Below are 22,921 nucleotides of genomic sequence, written 5' to 3' on the forward strand. Positions count from 1 at the left end.
CAACATTTAACAAGATCGTTAACTTAAAGGTTTCAAAACAATATTTACATGTAACGACTAACGATGACTTAACGACTCAGTTAAAATGTATATACATGTAGTGTTTTAATATGTATTCATACACTTTTGAAAGACTTCAAGACACTTATCAAAGTACTTCTATTTAACAAAAATTCTTACAATTACATCCTCATTCATTTTCGCAAACAATTCTACTCGTATGCACTCGTATTTGTACTCGTACAATACACAGCTTCTAAACGTATTTACTATTGGTATATACACTCCAATGATCAGCTCTTAGCAGCCCATGTGAGTCACCTAACCATGTGGGAACCATCATTTGGCAACTAGCATGAATGATTACAAACTAATGGAGCCTTTATGAACACCCCATATTCACGTGACGGAGTACACACACAAACACTTTCATTTTCAATTTTTCTTGAATCAAACTCATCTCTCTCAAGTGTTCTTCCATTGTTCTAAGTGTTCTTCATCATCTTCATCAAAATCTAGCTCAATCTAATTCATAAATCCATACATAAACCAAGTTATAAAACAACTACTCAAGAACACACCAACAACACTTCCAAGTTTGCTAGCTTACTTCCAATCTTGCAAATCCATTTTGAGTGATCATCCAACTTCAAGAAATCCTTCTTATTTACAGTAAGATATCTTTCTAATACAAGGTAATACTCATATTCAAAATTTGATTCAATTTCTATAACTATAACAATCTTATTTCGAGTGAAAATCTTACTTGAACTTATTTTCGTGTCATGATTCTACTTCAAGAACTTTCAAGCCATCCAAGGATCCTTTGAAGCTAGATCTATTTTTCTCATTCGCTTCATATATATAAAACTACCTTATTCGAAGATTTAAACTTGTAATCACTAGAACATAGTTTAGTTAATTCTAAACTTGTTCGCAAACAAAAGTTAATCCTTCTAACTTGACTTTTAAAATCAAATAAACACATGTTCTATATCTATATGATATTCTAACTTAATAATTTAAAACCTGAAAACACGAAAAACACCGTAAAATCGGATATACGCCGTCGTAGTAACACCGCAGGCTGTTTTGGGTTAGTTAATTAAAAACTATGATAAACTTTGATTTAAAAGCTATTCTTCTGGGAAAATGATTTTTCTTATGAACATGAAACTATATCCAAAAATCATGGTTAAACTCAAAGTGAAAGTATGTTTTCCAAAATGGTCATCTAGACGTCGTTCTTTCGACTGAAATGACAACCTTTACAAAAATGACTTGTAACCTATATTTCCGACTATAAATTTATACTTTTTCTGTTTAGATTCATAAACTTAAGTTCAATATGAAACCATAGCAACTCGAATCACTCAAAACGGATTTAAAACGAAGAAGTTATGGGTAAAACAAGATTGGATAATTTTGCTTGTTGTAGCTACGTGAAATTTGTAACAAATCTATACAAATCCTAACTTAATCAACTTATATTGTATTATACATGTATTTCAACTTATATTATGTAATCTTGGGATACCATAGACATGAATACAATGTTTTGACATATCATATCGATCCATCTATATATATATATTTCGGAACAACCATAGACACTCTATATGCATTAATGTTGGAGTTAGCTATACAGGGTTGAGGTTGATTCCGAAATATTATATATACTTTGAGTTGTGATCTAGCCTGAGACTTGTATACACGAGGTCGTGGATTGATTCGAGATAAAATATATTACTTAATTTCTGTACATCTAACTGTGGACAACTAGTTGTTGGTTACTAACGAGGACTGCTGACTTAACACACCCAAATCATTAACGTAATAAAAATGTTGTAATTATATTTTGAACATACTTTGATATATATATATATATATATATATATATATATATATATATACATATTTGTTATAGGTTCGTGAATCAACCCGTGGCCAAGTCTTACTTCCCGACGAAGTAAAAATCTGTGAAAGTGAGTTATAGTCCCACTTTTTAAATCTAATATTTTTGAGATGAGAATACATCCAGTTTTATAAATGTTTTACAAAATAGACACAAATACATGAAACTACATTCTATTGTTGAATTATTATACCGAATATGCCCCTTTTTAGTCTGGTAATCTAAAAATTAGGGAACAGACACCCTAATTGACGCGAATCCTAAAGATAGATCTATCGGGCCCAACAAGCCCCATCCAAAGTACCGGATGCTTTAGTACTTCGAATTTATCATGTCCGAAGGGAGTCCCGGAATGATAGGGGATATTCTATATGCATCTTGTTAAGGTCGGTTACCAGGTATTCACCATATGAATGATTTTTATCTCTATTTATGGGATGTATATTGAAATATGAAATCTTGTGGTCTATTATTACGATTTGATAAATATATAGGTTAAACCTATAACTCACCAACATTTTTGTTGACGTTTAAAGCATGTTTATTCTCAGGTGATTATTAAGAGCTTCCGCTGTTGCATGCTAATATATGGACAAGATTTGGTGTCAGCATGCTTGTATAATATTGTTTAAAACTGCATTCGAGATTTATTTTGTTGTAGCATATTAATATTGTAAACCAATATGTATTGGTAGTGTGTAAGTGTGATATTTTTGGATTATCATTGCTGGATAATCTAGGTGGTGTCTTTTTAACCTTGTCGATAAAATAAAGGTTATGATTTGTTTTAAAAACGAATGCAGTCTTTGAAAAACGTCTCATATAGAGGTCAAAACCTCGCAACGAAATCAATTAATATGGAACGTTTATAATCAATATGAACGGGACATTTCACCTATGTCCATTACAAATAGTCTTAGATGATTGAGTGTGACGTGAAGTTATATATTTACTTTTTATATGAGAGATAAATATGAAAAATAACTTGTTTTGAAGTTGTGTTAGATTAGTGTCAAAATTGAGTGTCAAATTTTAGTAGCTCAGTTGTTTACATTTAATAAAATTAAAGCAATATTAATTACTTAATAACATCAACATAAAATTTATAATATAAAAAATTACATTAGTTAATACTCTGTTTGTCTTATCAGAAATGTCAACTATTGACTTTTAAAGTCTTCATTTTTTAACATTTAATTTAAATATTTTTATTTGTGTTACATAATCTTTATTGAAAATCATTATACAAATAAAAAACATATTTAAAACTCAAACCATTCATATAACTTTAAATATGATATAACACGAACACAAATTTTAAGTCAAAGTTGAATAATAAAGATCGTCAAAAGTCAATGTAGACACTTCTGATGAGACGTAAGGAGTAATTCATAAAATAAACCCCCTCGTGTGAGGCTCAAACCCTCACGACGAATCCATACTTACATCGCGTGTGGTAAAATCCTATCGGATGAGGCTCGAACGCAAGACGTCCGCAACATTCGAGACCTATGAAATGGGTTGGTAACCTCAAGACAAATATTTTGCGAGCTCATCGGGATCGAACCTCTGACCTCCCTTATGGAAAGTTAGATTATCACCAATACACTAACACCTTAAATTTTGTAAACGTTGGATTTGACGCCTCATAATAGGATTAACGAACATCAAATTGCGCCCGGTTGGAATCTTATGTCCCGCTTAGCAAGTGGTCTAACAAGATCGATAAATAGGCAAGAAGAGATAAATAAAGTGGTCCAAGATCGATAAATAGGCGAGAAGAGTTTATAAAGAATTCCCATATTGTCATTGGGTATGTTTGGCACGCGAGCTTGTGGGAGCTTTATGTAGTGACCCAAAATTTTTCATGATTATATATTAATTGAAAACTATATTTGCATGATTAAATGTTTCCAACATGTTAAGCAATCAAACTTGTTAAGACTTGATTATTTGAAATGAGTTTCATGTAGACAATTGACCACCCAAGTTGACCGGCGATTCACGAACGTTAAAACTTGTAAAAACTATATGATAACATACATATGGATATATATGTAGTTATCATGATATTATGATAAGTATGTACCTCATTAAGTATTTTAACAATGAGTTATATACATAAAAATGAGACTATTGAATTAAGAAACTTGAAAACAGTATATATAACGATTATCGTTATAACAACGTCTTACTAATTACATATAAATTATTTTAAGATATTGATACACTATATATAAACATGTTAAATTATAAGTAAACATATCATTAAGTATAATAACAATGAGCTACATATGTAAAAACAAGACTACTAACTTAAGGATTTCGAAACGAGACATATATGTAACAATTATCGTTGTAACGACATTTAACTGTATATATATATCATATTAAGATATATTAATACATCATTATATCATGATAATGTAATAATTTAACATCTCATTAGATATAATAAACAATGTGTTAACAACATTTAACAAGATCGTTAACTTAAAGGTTTCAAAACAACATTTACATATAACGACTAACGATGACTTAACGACTCAGTTAAAATGTATATACATGTAGTGTATTAGTACACTTTTGAAAGACTTCAAGACACATATCAAAGTACTTCTACTTGATAAAAATTCTTACGATTACTTCCTCATTCATTTTCATCAACAATTCTACTAGTATGCACTCGTATTTGTACTTGTACAATACACAGCTTCTAAATGTATTTACTATTGGTATATACACTCCAATGATCAGCTCTTAGCAGCCCATGTGAGTCACCTAACCATGTTGGAACCATAATTTAACATCTAGCATGACTTATGAGCAAAGAAACAAAAACAAGAACTCCTTTTAACCCCACTCACCTTCACCACTCACCACCTACTCCATTTCACTTCCAATTTTCTTCCCAATTCTCTCTCAAAACACACACACTTCCATGAATGTCTAAGTTACTATTTTTACAACAAAAATTATCAAATACAAATTTTGGTTATTACCTATAATCATCATAAAAACAATTACTCAAGAACACATCAATAACACTTCCAAGTTTACAAGTTTACTTCCAAGTTACCTAATCCATTCCAATCAATCATCTAAGATCAAGAAACCTTTGTTATTTACAGTAGGTTATCTTTCTAAATCAAGGTAATATTCATATTCAAGCTTTGATTCAATTTCTATAACTATAACTATCTTAATTCGAGTAATAATCTTACTTGAACTTGTTTTTGTGTCATGATTCTATTTCAAGAACTTCCAAGCCATCAAAGATCTTTTGAAGCTCAAGTTATTTTTTCATCATTTCCAGTAGGTTTACCTACTAAACTTGACATAGTAATGATGTTCATAACATCATTCGATTCATATATATAAAACTACCTTATTCGAATGTTTAAACTTGTAATCACTAGAACATAGTTTAGTTAATTCTAAACTTGTTCTCAAACAAAAGTTAATCCTTCTAAATTGACATTTAAAATCAACTAAACACATGTTATATATCTATATGATATGCTAACTTAATGATTTAAAACCTGAAAACACGAAAAACACCGTAAAACCGGATATACGCCGTCGTAGTAACACCGCGGGCTGTTTTGGGTTAGTTAATTAAAAACTATGATAAACTTTGATTTAAAAGTTGTTCTTCTGGGAAAATGATTTTTCTTATGAACATGAAACTATATCCAAAAATCATGGTTAAACTCAAAGTGGAAGTATGTTTTCCAAAATGGTCATCTAGACGTCGTTCTTTCGACTGAAATGACTATCTTTACAAAAACGACTTGTAACCTGTATTTCCAACTATAAACTTATACTTTTTCTATTTAGATTCATAAACTTAAGTTCAATATGAAATCATAGCAACTTGAATCACTCAAAACGGATTTAAAACGAAGAAGTTATGGGTAAAACAAGATTGGATATTTTTGCTTGTTGTAACTACGTGAAAATTGGTAACAAATCTATATTAATCATATCCTAGCTAACTCATATTATATTATACATGTATTCTAATATATTATGTAATCTTAAGATACCATAGACACGTATGCAAATGTTTTGACATATCATATCGTCCCATGTATATATATTATTTGGAACAACCATAGACACTCTATATGCAGTAATGTTGGAGTTATCTATACAGGGTTGAGGTTAATTCTAAAAATATATGTAACATCCCGTTTTTCTCCGTACATGATATATATATATAGGTGTATTGTGTAGGTACGACTAGAGTTTGAAGGATTTGAGACGTGTTCGGGTGTTAAAGTCTTGTACGCGGGAGAAGGGATCAGGTCGAGCTTTGGGTCGCGGCGCGACAAATAAGGCCGTGGTGCGGCATTCTATTGAAATTTAGATCAGAAGTTAGTTATAAAATGATCCCAGACTTAGTCAAATGTCGCGGCGCGACATTTAAGGCCGCGGTGCGGCATACTGCACGAACTGGCACCAGATTCTTGTAATTTTAAATGAAGTTCAAGGGCAATTTGGTCTTTTCACGTTTGAGACAGATATGGGGTTTTAACCTCATCCACTCATTCATTTTCTTATTTTCTTTTTCCTTTTCTTTTCATTTTCTCTCAAGAAACTCAATTTCCCCAAGAGATTCAAGTGGGATTTTGGAAAGGAAGAAGCCGGTTTTGATCTTTGGCGTAGTTGATAAGTTTGTTCTCCTCGTTCTTAGCTACACGGTGATACTAGTGGTAAGCTCTAACTCTGAATTTCATTTTCGTGTTCATCATCCAAATTTAGGGCTTTTGATTGTATGATTCATAGGTGAAACCCATTTAGTTGTTAATTGGAGATTAACACCAATATTCGGGTTTATTGTTGTTATTGGTGGGTTTTGGGTTTGGTGTGCAAGTTTATGCTTGTAAGACTTGCAAATGGTGTAATCACTAGTATTTAGTGATTATTGAGGTGTTGGAAGAAATTAGGGTTTATGGGCGATTTTGAGAACAATAAGTGTTTAACACTTGGGTTTGGGTTTAATTGGCATGTTAGGGCCATTTTCACCCGTGTTATTAATTATTGGATAGTTTGGGCGCGGTTTGTACTTGGAAGTACATTTGGGTCGAATTTGCACTAAGTGTCAAATTGGGTTGGTTTGTAAATCCAATCTAAGTGTGTTGTTGAATTTGTGATAATGGAATAGGTACTTTCCATTGACGAGTTGCGGATTACTTGGAAGCATTCATCGAGGCGACAAGGTGAGTGTTAATATCCTATATGCATATATATGTGTAGGATGGGTGCGGGTCGGGTAAAGTGATTCTCGGCTATAGAGCTCACTTCACATATAGGTGGATTTGATGGACCTTTGTATGAGTCCAATTGGCACGGTTGTGCGTTTTGGTTGACCACCTTTGGCGAGGTACATGTTTGTGTATACGTTATCACACGTGGTTGTGATTTGGATGTTATAACCCCAATGGCGAAGGGTTGATATTGTCGTGATGTGGATAACCCCGATGTGGTGGATTTTATAATCCCGTGACCGTGGGTTTGAGTTGTAGAAGTGAATCGCGTGTAGTTCGGATTCACGATGACGCGTGTAGTTCGGTCATCTTATCAAAAATGAATCTCGTGTAGTTCGGATTCATGGTGACTCGTGTTGTTCGGTCATCTTATTGAGGTAGTAATCTCGTGTGGTTTCGGATTACTAAGGCTCGTGTAGTTCGGCCAACCTCGATATTGTGAAGATAGTAATCTCGTGTGGGTTCGGATTACTAAGGCTTGTGTAGCTCGGCCAATCTTCATTCTGGCGTTTGGTATTCGGTAATGGGTTAAGGGGTTAACCTTATTCGTTTTATATTGTTTATATATTAATGTAATGTTGTGTTGTAGCTAACCCTCCGGGTGTAGCTTTTTGGCGTTGTTCACATCGTCGTTGGTAAACTTATACTTTGTTGATATCTTTAGCTTGTTGCTTAGAGATCGTACGGTATGCTTAGTGTAGTTGCCTTATACATGGATGCTTTGGAATGCGGTATTTGATATTTGTGTGGCGTGTCCATTTTATACATATATATGTATGTAGTATATTATCATTCACTAAGCGTTAGCTTACCCTCTCGTTGTTGATATTTTTATAGGTTCGCATGCTTGGCGGCTCGGGTAAGCTTGGGGATTAGAGATCTTGGCTAGGTTGCTTAGAATATCTTGCTTTTGTATTCGATTAGGATTTGGGTAGCGTAGTCCCAAATCACCATGCTCGGTTTTAGTTGGAAACTAAACTAGTCGGGTCGTGTATGTCCGTTTGAACAATTAATCAATGTATTAAATGTTTTAAGGTTTATTAAACCTTCTATTGTATTAAAGATGTTTATGGAAACACAATTGGGACCTAAAGTGTTATTTAAAGCGTATTAAAAGGAAAAAAAAATTATGGGCCGGTTTTAATACGGGTTAGGACGTTACAAGTGGTATCAGAGTATGGTCTAAGGGATTTAGGTGACTTGAGATAGGTGCCTAGACTTAGACTTTTGTGTGTGCGTAATTTATTGCGGGACTTGTAGGATTACGGGTCGAAATGGGTTTAGTTAGTGCCTTGTCTATAGGTTGACTAACGTTTATATTAGTAATGCGGATATTATTAATATATGATTGTGTTGTAATGATAATTCTCGCGTGTGTTTAAATCGCGTAGAATTTCGTTTGTGTTTGTTTATAGCATCGAGCGAGACGTTGGTTGTACTAACGAGTCGATACGGCATGTGTGCGTAATAAGGACTTGCAAACCTTATTACAGGTGCAAATCGTGTTTAGCAAGATGGGGCGGTGTTGTGCGTGTTGTTTTATACGTTCGTGGACTAATCGTTTTGCATTCTTTAGAATGACGACGCGGAACGAGATCGAGACGGACGATTTGGAGTTTAACGCTAGAGTTGCGGCTGCCGTTGCGGAGCAAATGGGTGTGTCTCGAGAAAAAATGGATAGGAAGTATTTCGAACTTCAATGTAGTGGTGAAATGGAGCGTTGTCTTAAGAGCTTCATGAGGACTAAACCCCCGATGTACGACGAAAAACAGGATCCTTTGGTAAGCATAACTTGGATCTCGGATGTCGAAGGGTGTTTTCGTACTATTGAATGCCCTCCTGAGAAGAGGACAAGACTCGCTACTAGTTTGTTGCGGGGTAGGGCAAAGGATTGGTTGGATGGTAAGATTGATCTTGTCGGTGGTGAACCGTTTATGGCGTTATCGTGGGACGGGTTTAAGAAGGAATTCTTCGAGGAGTTCCGAACTTCAGCCGATTTATCAGAAATGCGTAATGAGTTGCGAAATTTGCAACAGGGTTCTATGGATTTGAATACTCTCAAGACGACCTTTATAGCGAAGGCTCGTTTTTGCCCCAAGTATTTGGGGAATGATAATTTATTAATGCAAGATTTCTATCGAACCTTGAATGATGACTTGAAGAATAAGATTAGCCGAGGTCACGCGAAATTGTTTGCGGAATTATTCACCGTGGCTAGAGGTTTTGAGTCGTATTCACGATCAAAGAAGGGTGAACCTTCAAGTGAGAGAAGGGTTGTTTCGTATGGTGCTCCGAGTAAGAGGACTAAGAGTCCGAGTGTGAGCACGAGTGGTACACAGACGGGTATATTGGAATCTAGTGCGTCTAGGTGTTACAATTGTGGCGTGAGGGGTCATAAGTCTTGGGAATGTTCGGTACCAAAGGGTGTTGGCATGGTGTGCTTCAATTGCCAAGAAGAAGGACATCGTAAGTCGAAATGTCCCAAGTTAGCGGGGACGGGTGCGGCAAGGAGACGTTAAGGTATGTTTCATTTTAATAAATATGTCCTTTGATTATTTATTAAGTGCCGTTTGAAGTTGAGTTGATTAAATGCCTTGTATTGTGCATATTATTGTTATGGGTGACGTTCCTAATGGAAGTACCCTATGGTGATGTCTGATTGTCGGGCGAAGGGCGTAAGACTTGGTGCAACCAAGCATTCCTCGATATTTGGGAAATGTTTTTACCAAGCCATGGAAATGGGTTTTGGTTTTCGATTGTTAAGCGCGTGTTCGCTTGTGTATTGAAGTCGATGAACCATGAGGTTCGACGGGTGGGATGAAACCCTTGAAATCGAGTGTTGATCTCGATGTATGTTGGTAAGTGGTTTACGCGACGCGACATTAGGTGCCTCTTTTATACCTACTAGCGTGGTGTTCGACTCCGATTGTGTTGCGGTTACATTGTACTTAGGGTACCGAAGTGAAACCCCTAGGTACATGAGTGACCGGGTGAAATTTGACAAACTAAAGCAATTGGATGATTACGAGAGTAAGGTTTGTGTAGTTGTGATGAACTTTTCGTTCGAAGTGTTTAAGGATTGGTTAAAATCCTTCGTGTGCTTAAGGTTGGAGCAAGATGTGGTGATGGGTCGTGTGAACCCAATTGTTGGTAAAGTCTACCTTTGGTAACATTGTACGGTTGTACGAGATGCGGTTATGGAACGTAGTTCCAAGTGGGGGAGTCACACTCCCGCACGAGGAAGTTTTAGTGTGAGATTTTGGATGATGCTTTTGGTAGATCCGGAAAATGTTGTCGAGACCTGGTTTTGGTCGATTTGTGGTAGATTACAATTTCGGATAAATTGTACTTATGGTTTGGATTTGAATTATCACCGAGGTGGTAATGTGCTAAATCTCGTTGAGAGATAATGGACGTGTTTGGTGATCAAGGTGAAATCCTTCGGTTAAGGGAGGTGTGTTTCGGATTCTCTTCTAGAGAATTATTGTTTTGTGCCTATGTTTGATATAGGCGGTTCTTGCTCGAGTGTGTGAATGGTTAGTGGTATCTGTTAGGATTCACTATGGCGTAGCAGAGCGCGATGTTACGCTACTCGTCGTTCGAGGCCAAAAGGGCGTTGATTGATGAAGCATGACCTTCGGGGTCCACTGACTTCATCATGGTATTGGTGATTGATGAAGCATGGCCTTTAGGCTCCGCTGACTTCATCATGGGAGTATGCGATTGGTGGAGCATGACCTTCGGGGTCCGCTGACTTCATCATGAGCGAGGTGTTATATCGGTGAAGCATGACTTTCAGAGTCCGCTGACTTCATCCGGTGTTGAGATTGGTGAAGCATGACCTTCGGGGTCCGCTGACTTCATCATGGGATTATTGATTGGTGAAGCATGATCTTCGGGTCCCCTGACTTCATCATGGTAGTGAATCGCGTGTAGTTTCGGATTCACGATGACGCGTGTGGTTTCGGTCATCTTATTGTGGGAGTGAATCTCGTGTAGTTCGGATTCACAAATGACTCGTGTGGTTTCAGTCATTGTATTGAGGAGTGAGTCTCGTGTAGTTCGGATTCACAAATGACTCGTGTAGTTCGGTCATTCCTCTGGGATAGTGACTCTCGTGTAGTTCGGATTCACTATGGCGCGTGTAGTTCGGCCATTCCCGATTGTTGTTGTGGTGAAGGTAGTGAGTTGCGTGTAGTTCGGATTCACTAAGGCGCGTGTGTCTTCGGCCAGCCTTCGTGTTGTTGATCTGTCGGTTGTTTTATACACTGATGGTGGGGTCGTGAGGACCATGTTGGGTGATCTGTCAGTTGTTTTACACCAATGGTGGGGTCGTCAGGACCGTGTGTTGTGATCTATCGGTTGTTTTATACACCGATGGTGGGGTCGTAAGGGCCGTGTTGTATGATTAGTGATGTGATAGCCGTGTTTCGCTCACGTGTTATTACGGGTGTGACGATAGTCGATTTTGTACACCTTTGGATTTGGCGTTTTCATAGTCGTTTTGGGCGCTATCGGTTGTAGCCATTTGATTATGATGTTACGGTAGTTGCGTGTGGGTCGTATTGCGCACTACAAGGGATGTTAAGTGGTGAGTGTTATCCGTAGGGATTCGCTTTATTTAGGTCTTCTTCGGTTTGATGGTTGACCTTATCTTGGTTTGTGGTTGTTACTAGCGATGTACTTGGTATGGTACGCTAGGAGTTGATATCTCGGTACGAGATTGGTTGGGTTTTCCCGATGTGAGGGATTGAGTTGGTGCTAGTGCTCGGAATTGTGGAATGTGATAAATCGCGGATGACGATTTAGTTGTTAAGGGTAACTCTTTGAGGAGAATTGTCTAAGGGATCGTTGTAGACTTCGGTTGTTGCGGGTATTGTACGTCTCGGGATGCGAGCAAGTGTGTGATATGTCATTGGATTAACCTTCGGGTTAGTGAAATTGTGGTAGAAGTCGGTTTGAAATGCATGTTCGAGGACCATTGAGTGTGGGTCCGTTTGGGTTCGTGACTAGGATCACGAGGACGTGATCAAATTTAAGTGGGGGAGAGTTGTAACACCCCGTTTTTCTCCGTACATGATATATAGGTGTATTGTGTAGGTACGACTAGAGTTTGAAGGATTTGAGATGTGTTCGGGTGTTAAAGTCTTATACGCGATAGAAGGGATCAGGTCGAGCTTTGGGTCGCGGCGCGACAAATGAGGCCGCGGCGCGGCATTCTATTGAAATTTAGATCAGAAGTTAGTTATAAAATGATCCCAGACTTAGTCAAATGTCGCAACGAGACATTAAAGCCGCGGCGTGGCATACTGCACGAACTGGCACCATGTGACAACCCAGAAATTTCCAACCAAATTTAAACTTTAATCTTTATATGTTTCCGACACGATAAGCAATATTTGTTAAGTTAAATTTCAAGAATTTTAAACTATGTTCATACATTCATTCAACCTCGACCAAGTTCCAACGATTCACGAACCATTAAACGAATAGGATTATACATGTATATGTTTATATATATTATAACTTGAAACGTAAACAAAATATTAGATTAAATACTTTATATGATTGTATCTGTTTCAAAATGTTTATCAATGGAATTAGAAGATAAGATCAAATGATTGAATTATCAGATATATTGAATTGTGATTACAAGTCTCTGTTGAAAGGCCCACGTTGATTTGAAGAAATCTTTGCATTTTAACAATATTCGGAAAATGGTAAAGTGATTTATAAATAAGAACAAATTGTAAATCATTGAGATCTAGACAAAGGATAGTGGAAGATTGAATCTCATAAACACTCGATTGATCTATTTAGTTTCAAACGTACAAAAACGTTTTCAGTTTAAAAAGAACTTTATTATTAAAACGTATATAACTTTTATAAATATCTAGAACCACTTTTGACAACTCATTACTTAACTAGTATGATAAAGATAATGATATTTATATTCTATTTTATTAAATATATATAACGATTTAAATTAATATTATATATATTTATACGCGTATTATACGTACATAGTTTTATATTTTTACTATACTTAAACTTTACCTTTACTTTATTTTTACTTTACTTTAACTTTAATAATTCATACTTTAATAATTCATTCTTTAATAATTCACTTTAATAATTCATACTTTAATAATTCACTTTAATAATTCATACTTTAATAATTCACTTTAATAATTCATACTTTAATAATTCAATTTAATAATTCATACTTTAATAATTCACTTTAATAATTCAAAAATCTATTATAAATAGAATTCAATAGGTTTCATTATTTCATTGAAACTTGAAAATATTTTTTTCTAAACTCTCTCAATCGATTTACATATATATATTTACTCCGTATTATTTCAAGATATTATTAGTATACATAAAATATTACGACGGAGTGTTGTCCGAGTGATTTCGAAATTGTTTTTCGAGTAGGATATGATTAAGGAAATTATGGGTTATAGCTATGGAGGTGATTGAGTATGGTTCATGGGTATGCTCGTGAGGTCAATATAGTGTTTATCATTTCGGTTGCGTCTACGTACCTTTCCTGCAATATTGAATCTCAATATTGATACGTGAGTACTCATAATTTAAATTTTACATATTAATAGTGTATCCCTGACTAGTGCTCGAGTATTTAGGATTATGCATGCTTGTACTTTTGATATTGCCCTTAGACATGTTAGGTTGAATCTTGAATTAGTTACACTTCCGGTTGAGATAAGGTATAAGATATGCATGTCTTTGGAAAGCTAGCGAAAAATTAAGAACTTTTCCTTTAGATATCGAATGGTTTCGATGAACGGATTAGAAGTTATAATCAATTGAATTTTTGATATTTTTATTAAAAATGATTATTATTATCGTCGTTTTTATCGTCGTTCTAGTTTTATCTTATTATTATCATTATTATTATCTTTATCAATAAAAGGGATTTATCATTAAAAATTGTTATTTTTTTTATTATTACTATCGTTATTATCGTTAAAGTTATAATTAGTATTATTATTATTATCCAATTATTATTATTATTATTATTATTATTATTATTATTATTATTATTAGTATTATTATTATTATTATCATTATTAATATATATATCATTATTTAAAAATGGTTATTGTTATTGTTATTATTATTATTACTATATTATCATTAAGATAATTATTAGTATTATCGTTAATAATGTTATAGTAACTATCATTATTAATATTAGTGTAATTAAAACAAATATTTGTAACACCTAATTATTTTGATTACTATTATTATCATTATTATGAACACGATATAAAAGATGATTAAAAGCTATTAAACGAAACGATTAGGAAATAATGAGTAAGAGTATCATGATGAAATTAAAATATTATAAGATATTGATTTAGATAAAATTATAGTTCTTATTATTTTTATCATTACTATTATTATTAAAAGTATCGTTAGTATTAAAACTATCATTTTAACAAAAATTATCATTTTAATAGAAATGTCATTGTTACTATAAAATATCATTATTATTATTATTTTAAATAGAATTATTATTTTAAAGATAATATTAAAAATTATCGTAAATATTAAAGTTATCATAATTAGAATTATCGTTTTATCATAATGTCATCTTAGTAATTATAAATATTGATATTTTTATAATAATAATTATTATTACAAAATAATACAACTTTTACTTACTATCATTATAGATATTCTTTTATCAAATAAATATATGATACAAACATATTTTACTACGTGTAATAACTTACTTTAATAATACCTATCATATTATCTTTATGATATTAAATGAACCCTATAAATTTTATTACTTAATATATATAAAAGTATATTTTATTATATAAATTTAATATAAAATTTTATTTATTAATAAATAAATTATATTATTTACTCTAATAAATCTTTTAAAAATATTTAAAAATATAAAATGACGATATTTAAACTATATATTAATCATGTATAGATTTTTGGAAATTACTTTGAGTCAAATTTACTTTTGTTGACTTTTGCATATTAGTCTCGAGCATTAGGATTGTGGTACACTATGACTTGACCTAATTTGTTAGACAAATATTGACCAACACATAAATATATATAATTAATTTAGGTTCGTGAATCCGAGGCCAACCTTGCACTTGTTCAATGACGTTATATGTATTTTTACTACGAAATACAGTATGGTGAGTTTCATTTGCCTTTTTACCCTTTATATTTTTGGGACTGAGAATACATGCGCTTTTATAAATGTTTGATGAAATAGACACAAGTAATTGAAACTACATTCTATGGTTGAATTATCGAAATCGAATATGCCCCTTTTTATTAAAGTCTGGTAATCTAAGAATTAGGGAACAGACACCCTAATTGACGCGAATCCTAAAGATAGATCTATTGGGCCTAACAAACCCCATCCAAAGTACCGGATGCTTTAGTACTTCGAAATTTATATCATGTCCGAAGGAGGATCCCGGAATGATAGTGGATATTCTTATATGTATCTAGTTAATGTCAGTTACTAGGTGTTCACCATATGAATGATTATTTTTGTCTCTATGCATGGGACGTATATTTATGAGAACTGGAAATGAAATTCTTGTGGTCTATTAAAATGATGGAAATAAATGATTATGATAAACTAATGAACTCACCAACCTTTTGGTTGACACTTTAAAGCATGTTTATTCTCAGGTGTTAAAGAAATCTTCCGCTGTGCATTTGCTCATTTTAAAGATATTACTTGGAGTCATTCATGGCATATTTCAAAAGACGTTGCATTCAAGTCGTTGAGTTCAATAGAGATTATTATTAAGTAAATGACAGATTAGGTCATTTATAGTTGAATCTTATGAAATGGTATGCATGTCTGTCAATTTTCGATGTAAAGAGAGTTTATCTTTTAAAAATGAATGCAATGTCTGAAATATGTATCATATAGAGGTCAAATACCTCGCGATGTAATCAACTATTGAGAATCGTTTATAATGTATATGAACGGGTCCTTTCAGTTGGTATCAGAGCGGTGGTCTTAGCGAACCAGGTCTGCATTAGTGTGTCTAACTGATAAGTCGATAGGATGCATTAGTGAGTCTGGACTTCGACCGTGTCTGCATGTCAAAAGTTTTGCTTATCATTTTGTGTCGAAAATTAACTACTTATCATCCTCAGGAAATTACCTGCTTATCATTTTTAGTCTAAGACACGTCTTGCTGCATTGATTGCATGAATAGTGTATAGACAAAAATTCATATCTTAGCATATCTGCTAAATCATATCTTATCGTATCTGTTACTTTAAACTTTGCCTGACATATCCCGCAAAGTCCTCCGTAATCTACAAAATCTTTTGATCTATATATATATATATATATATATATATATATATATATATATATATATATATATATATATATATATATATATATATATATTCTATGTAATTAGAATACCATCTGTTAGCCAAAATCATTTCATATCGAAAAAAAAAAAAATCCTTTATCCAATCGTACGAAATGGAATTCGTCATTAGTTCAAGTCCCTAGAATTCCGATATGGAATCCCATTCAAGCTCCGAAAGCAGTGTGACTGGAATGGATCAACCAATCCGCCATCATCTATTTTGGATGAATTGGGGATGGGTTCGTAGCCTCCTCAATCATTGGAGACAAGAAGAAGGCGATCCTTTCCATCCACCACATTGCCCTCTTGGCGAAGAACCTGAAGCACTTACCGGTGAACCTGTCCGAAACACCATTTTCTCTCTCATTTCCAGAGTATCTCGCCACGATTATATACTATATCAAATTCTAGATTTTATTTATCCGCTCGTCCGAACCGATAATCACCCCGGTGTAATAGAAGAAGTCAACGAGCTTCGCGCTCGGGTAGTGGCTTTGGAGAATATGGTGCAGAGATTACAAACACCAGCAGCAGCATCAGCAGCATAACCAGTACGACCATCATCAACGCCAACAGTACCATTACCACCTCCAACCACAACCGCGTCGTAAACCTCAACTTCACAATCTGTCCCACGAGCATCAACATCATACGCGCCATAGATACCAAGGAGTACCAACAACAACAACTGACAAAGTATTAATTCATAACTTCATTGGAGAAACATTCCGCGGCGATTATGTAATCTCTAAAGTCTTAGAGATTATCTAATCTAGCCCTAACCATAAATCAGTTAAGCGAACCAAAATGATAGAAGGAAGAGTAGAAACCCTGACAAAAATGGTGTGTGATTAACAAGCTAAACTTGCTTTACCAACAGCATCAACAGTACCGTCAGCGTTACCAGCATCGTCAGTACAGTCAACATCCGAATCAACAACACCGATAACATCACAAACTCTGTCAGTTCAAGAATCACTGTGGACATCATTACGAATCAATAACGTATATATTATATCAACGAGTTATGAAGAATTAACTCATTCCCTCTGAAGAAATTATATATATATATATATATATATATATATATATATATATATATATATATATATATATATATATATATATATATTTTGAAATAAATCTTTCCGTGCTAAGCTATTGTGTATGAATCTTAACTACTCGGTTAATTCATATTACAAATATGCAATAATGTACGTCCTTCGGCCGTAACTTAACCAGCGTTAACTACAATCTCTGTCGCAATTCAACAAATTCCAATTCATAATAAATCAAGTATATATTTGATTTTACACTTTCATCATCGATGTACCCGAAACTTTTCAGATAAAATCATTCGTACTTTGCGAAATTCACAAGAATTCCACGAACCGAACATCATACATCAACAAATAACGAAGTATTGATTCATAATTCCAATGTCATTAAAGAAATACTGCGTAAAAGTTATGTACTTTTTAAAGCCTTTAGGGATTATTCAATTCTAGTTTCAACCGTAAATCAAATGAGTTTAATTTAACATTAACTCATTAAATATATGTTACATCTGAAGAAAATATACATATATATATATTTTCATAAAGACTGTAATAAAATTCTTTTGTACAAAATATTAATTGTGAAATTTTTTTAACGGGTAGGTAATACCCGAGAGATATATAAATTCACAATTGATATGTTACATTCTTCGAATCTGATTAAGCAAATCATCCATTATACTCCCTACTTTCACAACAATATACATTCTTTTATAGAAACCAAAACAACCATACTCATTCAAAATTTAATTACATATTCTGATTTTGAAATCACAAAATTCAACTTGAGATATGACCAAAATCATCACTCTTAGATCCTTACATCTTTCACAAACTATATTTTGACTTCAAAACTGTGTTAGAACATCAAATGTATGTTAACGATTACAATCTGTGTTCAAACCCTTAGAAAATTTCGAAAGACACTTCGAATGATGAGCAATCGAGATGATGATCTAACCACATGTTACCCACAGTTATGTACCCGAAAAACTCTTGAAACCAAAGTAAAAGTTTAAACAACGTATCCGCGTCAGATTCTTTGGCATTTATTAGCAAAAATAACTTTGCGACTCCTATTCAAAGTAGCCAGTTTTGTCACAGCTCCAGCAAGTCAACTTCGACTTTTCAGTCAAACTAACCTTATTATAACCTTGAGATATACACCATCGTTACCAGGGAACCTTTTACATTCCACCACATTATTAGCAGATGTACCAACAACTTCATTACCCTTTGAATTTAGCCTCTCCAAAAAGTCATTATAATTATTCATTGAAATCCCATCATTTACTCATTCGCATCTTGTAATGAGAATTGCCATACGAATCATTGGGAATTAGCAATCAGTATTTTGAAATCTCGCAGCATGTCTACGCCAACAGTTATATGTGTATATATAACGTCTATCTTCTGGACTTAATTTGAATGTGAAGTTTCTGAAAAACACTCCGAACTACGAATTGGTTCTCCAAAAATGGAAAAAATGCTGATGAAGCAGCAAAAACTATAAACGACTTTAAACGGTAAAAGCTGGATGATAATGATGAAGTGTGCTGGCAAAGCGCAGAAAAAGAGAAGTTTTGGAACTGGGAAACGGATTGAGCAAAGTAGGAAGGAGGCTGTGGACAAATTACAAAGACTGAACCTGACTTCAAAGGATCCAAATGATTCAGTACATGCTGAAGTCATTAACGAATACCTTGCTCCTGACTCTAAACCCCTGCGGACAATATTCTTCATCATCCTCTGATATTAGAAATTCTAAAATATCATCATATCTTTCATTATAAATATCCTCCATATTTCTGAAGATATTTTCTTAATTTTTCTTATTTGAAATAATTTACCTCTTCGCGCTATTTGTATTACATCATAAAAGAAACTATTTTAGTTTCTAAATTCTGAAACATTCAAGTTTAAAATAGGAATATTTTGAAGTAGTGTTGGGAACTGAAGCATGAATTAGTATAATATAATGACACTTGATCAATGTGATTATATTACAGTAAGTCATGCTGAGTTTCTAAATGGAACGTGATGATTCACAGATCATAACATCATCATGTGCCATGTTATACGACTCTTGTATTCTATTTAACCTCTAAAATATCAAGAAAATATTTCTTGATGATTCGGCCTTTTACAAGGTATTCTAGTAATTTGACAAGTCAAGATCGTGCCATCACAATTTCCTTCCTAGAACATTAACAATGTTCATTCCGAAATTCATATCTGTGAATTCTAGACCATTACAAGCGGTGCTTAATCGCAAGAAGAAGAAACGAAAGGACAAAACTCCGAAATAGAAATTGGGGTATAAATTGCAGCAAATAAAAGAGAGCATTAACTGTGAATGATAATGATTATAGAAGACAGAAGCAGAGACTTTGAAATATAAGGGAACATATAAAGCCCAACAAAAAACCAGAAATTATAAACCATATATATCGATGCATATAGCAATATAAAGACACGGGAGAACTAGAAACACTATAAACCCAAGAGTATAATAGAAGTAAATAGATTCTTCCGGTGGTAGATGAAAAAGAAGAATGACCGATATGAAAGTTAGAAGTATATCGAGAATCAGAACTGGATGGAGCATATTGATGAATACTTTAAAATATGAGTTGAGGGGGAAAGAATAGAAGGTGATGAAACATGACTAGGAACTTAGAAATCAACAGATTTAACTCACACAATGGCGGAACAAGTGAATCAAACCCTCTAGTGAATAGGTTAAGTTTTTTTTTTGATTAATTTAGTTAAACCACAACTAAATCAAGTGTGATTAAATCAACTCCTAGAGCTATTATTCACCACCTGGGTGATTTAGACTGAAAGAGAATCGAAGGAGCTCACTAGATCTAAGTGTGTGTAACAAATGAGAGGCTTAACCTAAAATGAAGAACATAAGACTTTATATACCCCTACTGTTGACTCACCCATACGATTCATTCATCACACGTACGAGTTGGCTTCATCAGCCGTACGGGTGATCACTCACTCGTGTCTTCTCATTTAGGTTGTAATTATGACTTAGCTCAGCATCAACCGTGCGTATGAGCCCGTCATCTGTACTAGTGAGGCTTCACTCGTACGTCTGACTAAGTCTAACATAGTCAAACATCTAAATCTCGTTCTTGCAGTTCCTGTAACCACATACAAACACGGATAGGATAATAACGAGCAATCATGGTGGCCTGTAAACTGTTGTACCTGCAATGGACGTGGGTAGATGTCTAGGGACTTGCATAAAATGCATCAACAGAAGGTGTGAGTTGTAAGAAAACGAATGAGGTGAATTTATAAGAAAATCTCCGATAAAACAATTAAAATGGACGATCGCATTTAAAGCGGATCCTAATTCCCTTGATTACCGGAGAGTCAAATCTTATTAAGAAGATTTTCTTCAAATCCCTTGAAATCTGGGAATCAATCATATCTACGTCAAATGATAAGATGAATCTACACTTACTCATTTCACTCTTCTATGTTAGCTTCATTGGTACTCTTCATATAAATGGATTGTTTATCCAAATTATTCGCTGATGATAAAACTCTAATTTTCAGCCCGTATGCATCATGAAAACATACTTATTATCATTCACGACCTTTCCACTCAAATTTCGGGACGAAATTTCTTTAACGGGTAGGTACTGTGACAACCCGGAAATTTTCAACCAAATTTAAACTTTAATCTTTATATGTTTCCGACACGATAAGCAATATTTGTTAAGTTAAATTTCAAGAATTTTAAACTATGTTCATACATTCATTCAACCTCGACCAAGTTCCAACGATTCACGAACCATTAAACAAATATGATTATATATGTATATGTGTATATATATTATAACTTGAAACGTAAACAAAATATTAGATTAAATACTTTATATGATTGTATCTGTTTCAAAATGTTTATCAATAGAATTAGAAGATAAGATCAAATGATTGAATTATCAGATATATTGAATTATGATTACAAGTCTCTGTAGAAATGCCCACGTTGATTTGAAGAAATCTTTCAATTTTAACAATATTCGGAAAATGGTAAAGTGATTTATAAATAAGAACAAATTGTCAATCATTGAGAACTAGACAAAGGATAGTGGAAGATTGAATCTCATAAAGACTCGATTGATCTATTTAGTTTCAAACGTACAAAAACGTTTTCAACTTAAAAAGAACTTTATTATTAAAACGTATATAACTTTTATAAATATCTAGAACCACTTTTGACAACTCATTACCTAACTAGTATGATAAAGATAACGATATTTATATTTTATTTTATTAAATATATATAATGATTTAAATTAATATTATATATATTTATACGAGTATTATACGTACATAGTTTTATACTTTTACTATACTTAAACTTTACCTTTACTTTATTTTTACTTTACTTTAACTTTAATAATTCATACTTTAATAATTCACTTTAATAATTCACTTTAATAATTCATACTTTAATAATTCACTTTAATAATTCATACTTTAATAATTCACTTTAATAATTCATACTTTAATAATTCACTTTAATAATTCAAAAATCTATTATAAATAGAATTCAATAGGTTTCATTATTTCATAGAAACTTGAAAATATTTTTTTCTAAACTCTCTCAATCGATTTACATATATATATTTACTCCGTATTATTTCAAGATATTATTAGTATACATAAAATATTACGACGGAGTGCTGTCCGAGTGATTTCGAAATTGTTTTTCGAGTAGGATAGGATTAAGGAAATTATGGGTTATAGCTATGGAGGTGATTTAGTATGGTTCATGGGTATGCTCGTGAGGTCAATATAGTGTTTATCATTTTCGTTGCGTCTACGTACCTTTCCTGCAATATTGAATCTCAATATTGATACGTGAGTACTCATAATTTAACTTTTACATATTAATAGTGTATCCCTGACTAGTGCTCGAGTATTTAGGATTATGCATGCTTGTACTTTTGATATTGCCCATAGACATGTTAGGTTGAATCTTGAATTAGTTACACTTGCGGTTGAGATAAGGTATAAGATATGCATGTCCTTGGAAAGCTAGCGAAAAATTAAGAACTTTTCCTTTAGATATCTAATGGTTTCGATGAACGGATTAGAAGTTATAATCAATTGAATTTTTGATATTTTTATTAAAAATGATTATTATTATCGTCGTTTTTATCGTCGTTCTAGTTTTATCTTATTAGTATCATTATTATTATCTTTATCAATAAAAGGGATTTATCATTAAAAATT

Source organism: Rutidosis leptorrhynchoides, chromosome 8, assembly GCF_046630445.1.
Source record: "Rutidosis leptorrhynchoides isolate AG116_Rl617_1_P2 chromosome 8, CSIRO_AGI_Rlap_v1, whole genome shotgun sequence".
NCBI lineage: Eukaryota > Viridiplantae > Streptophyta > Magnoliopsida > Asterales > Asteraceae > Rutidosis > Rutidosis leptorrhynchoides.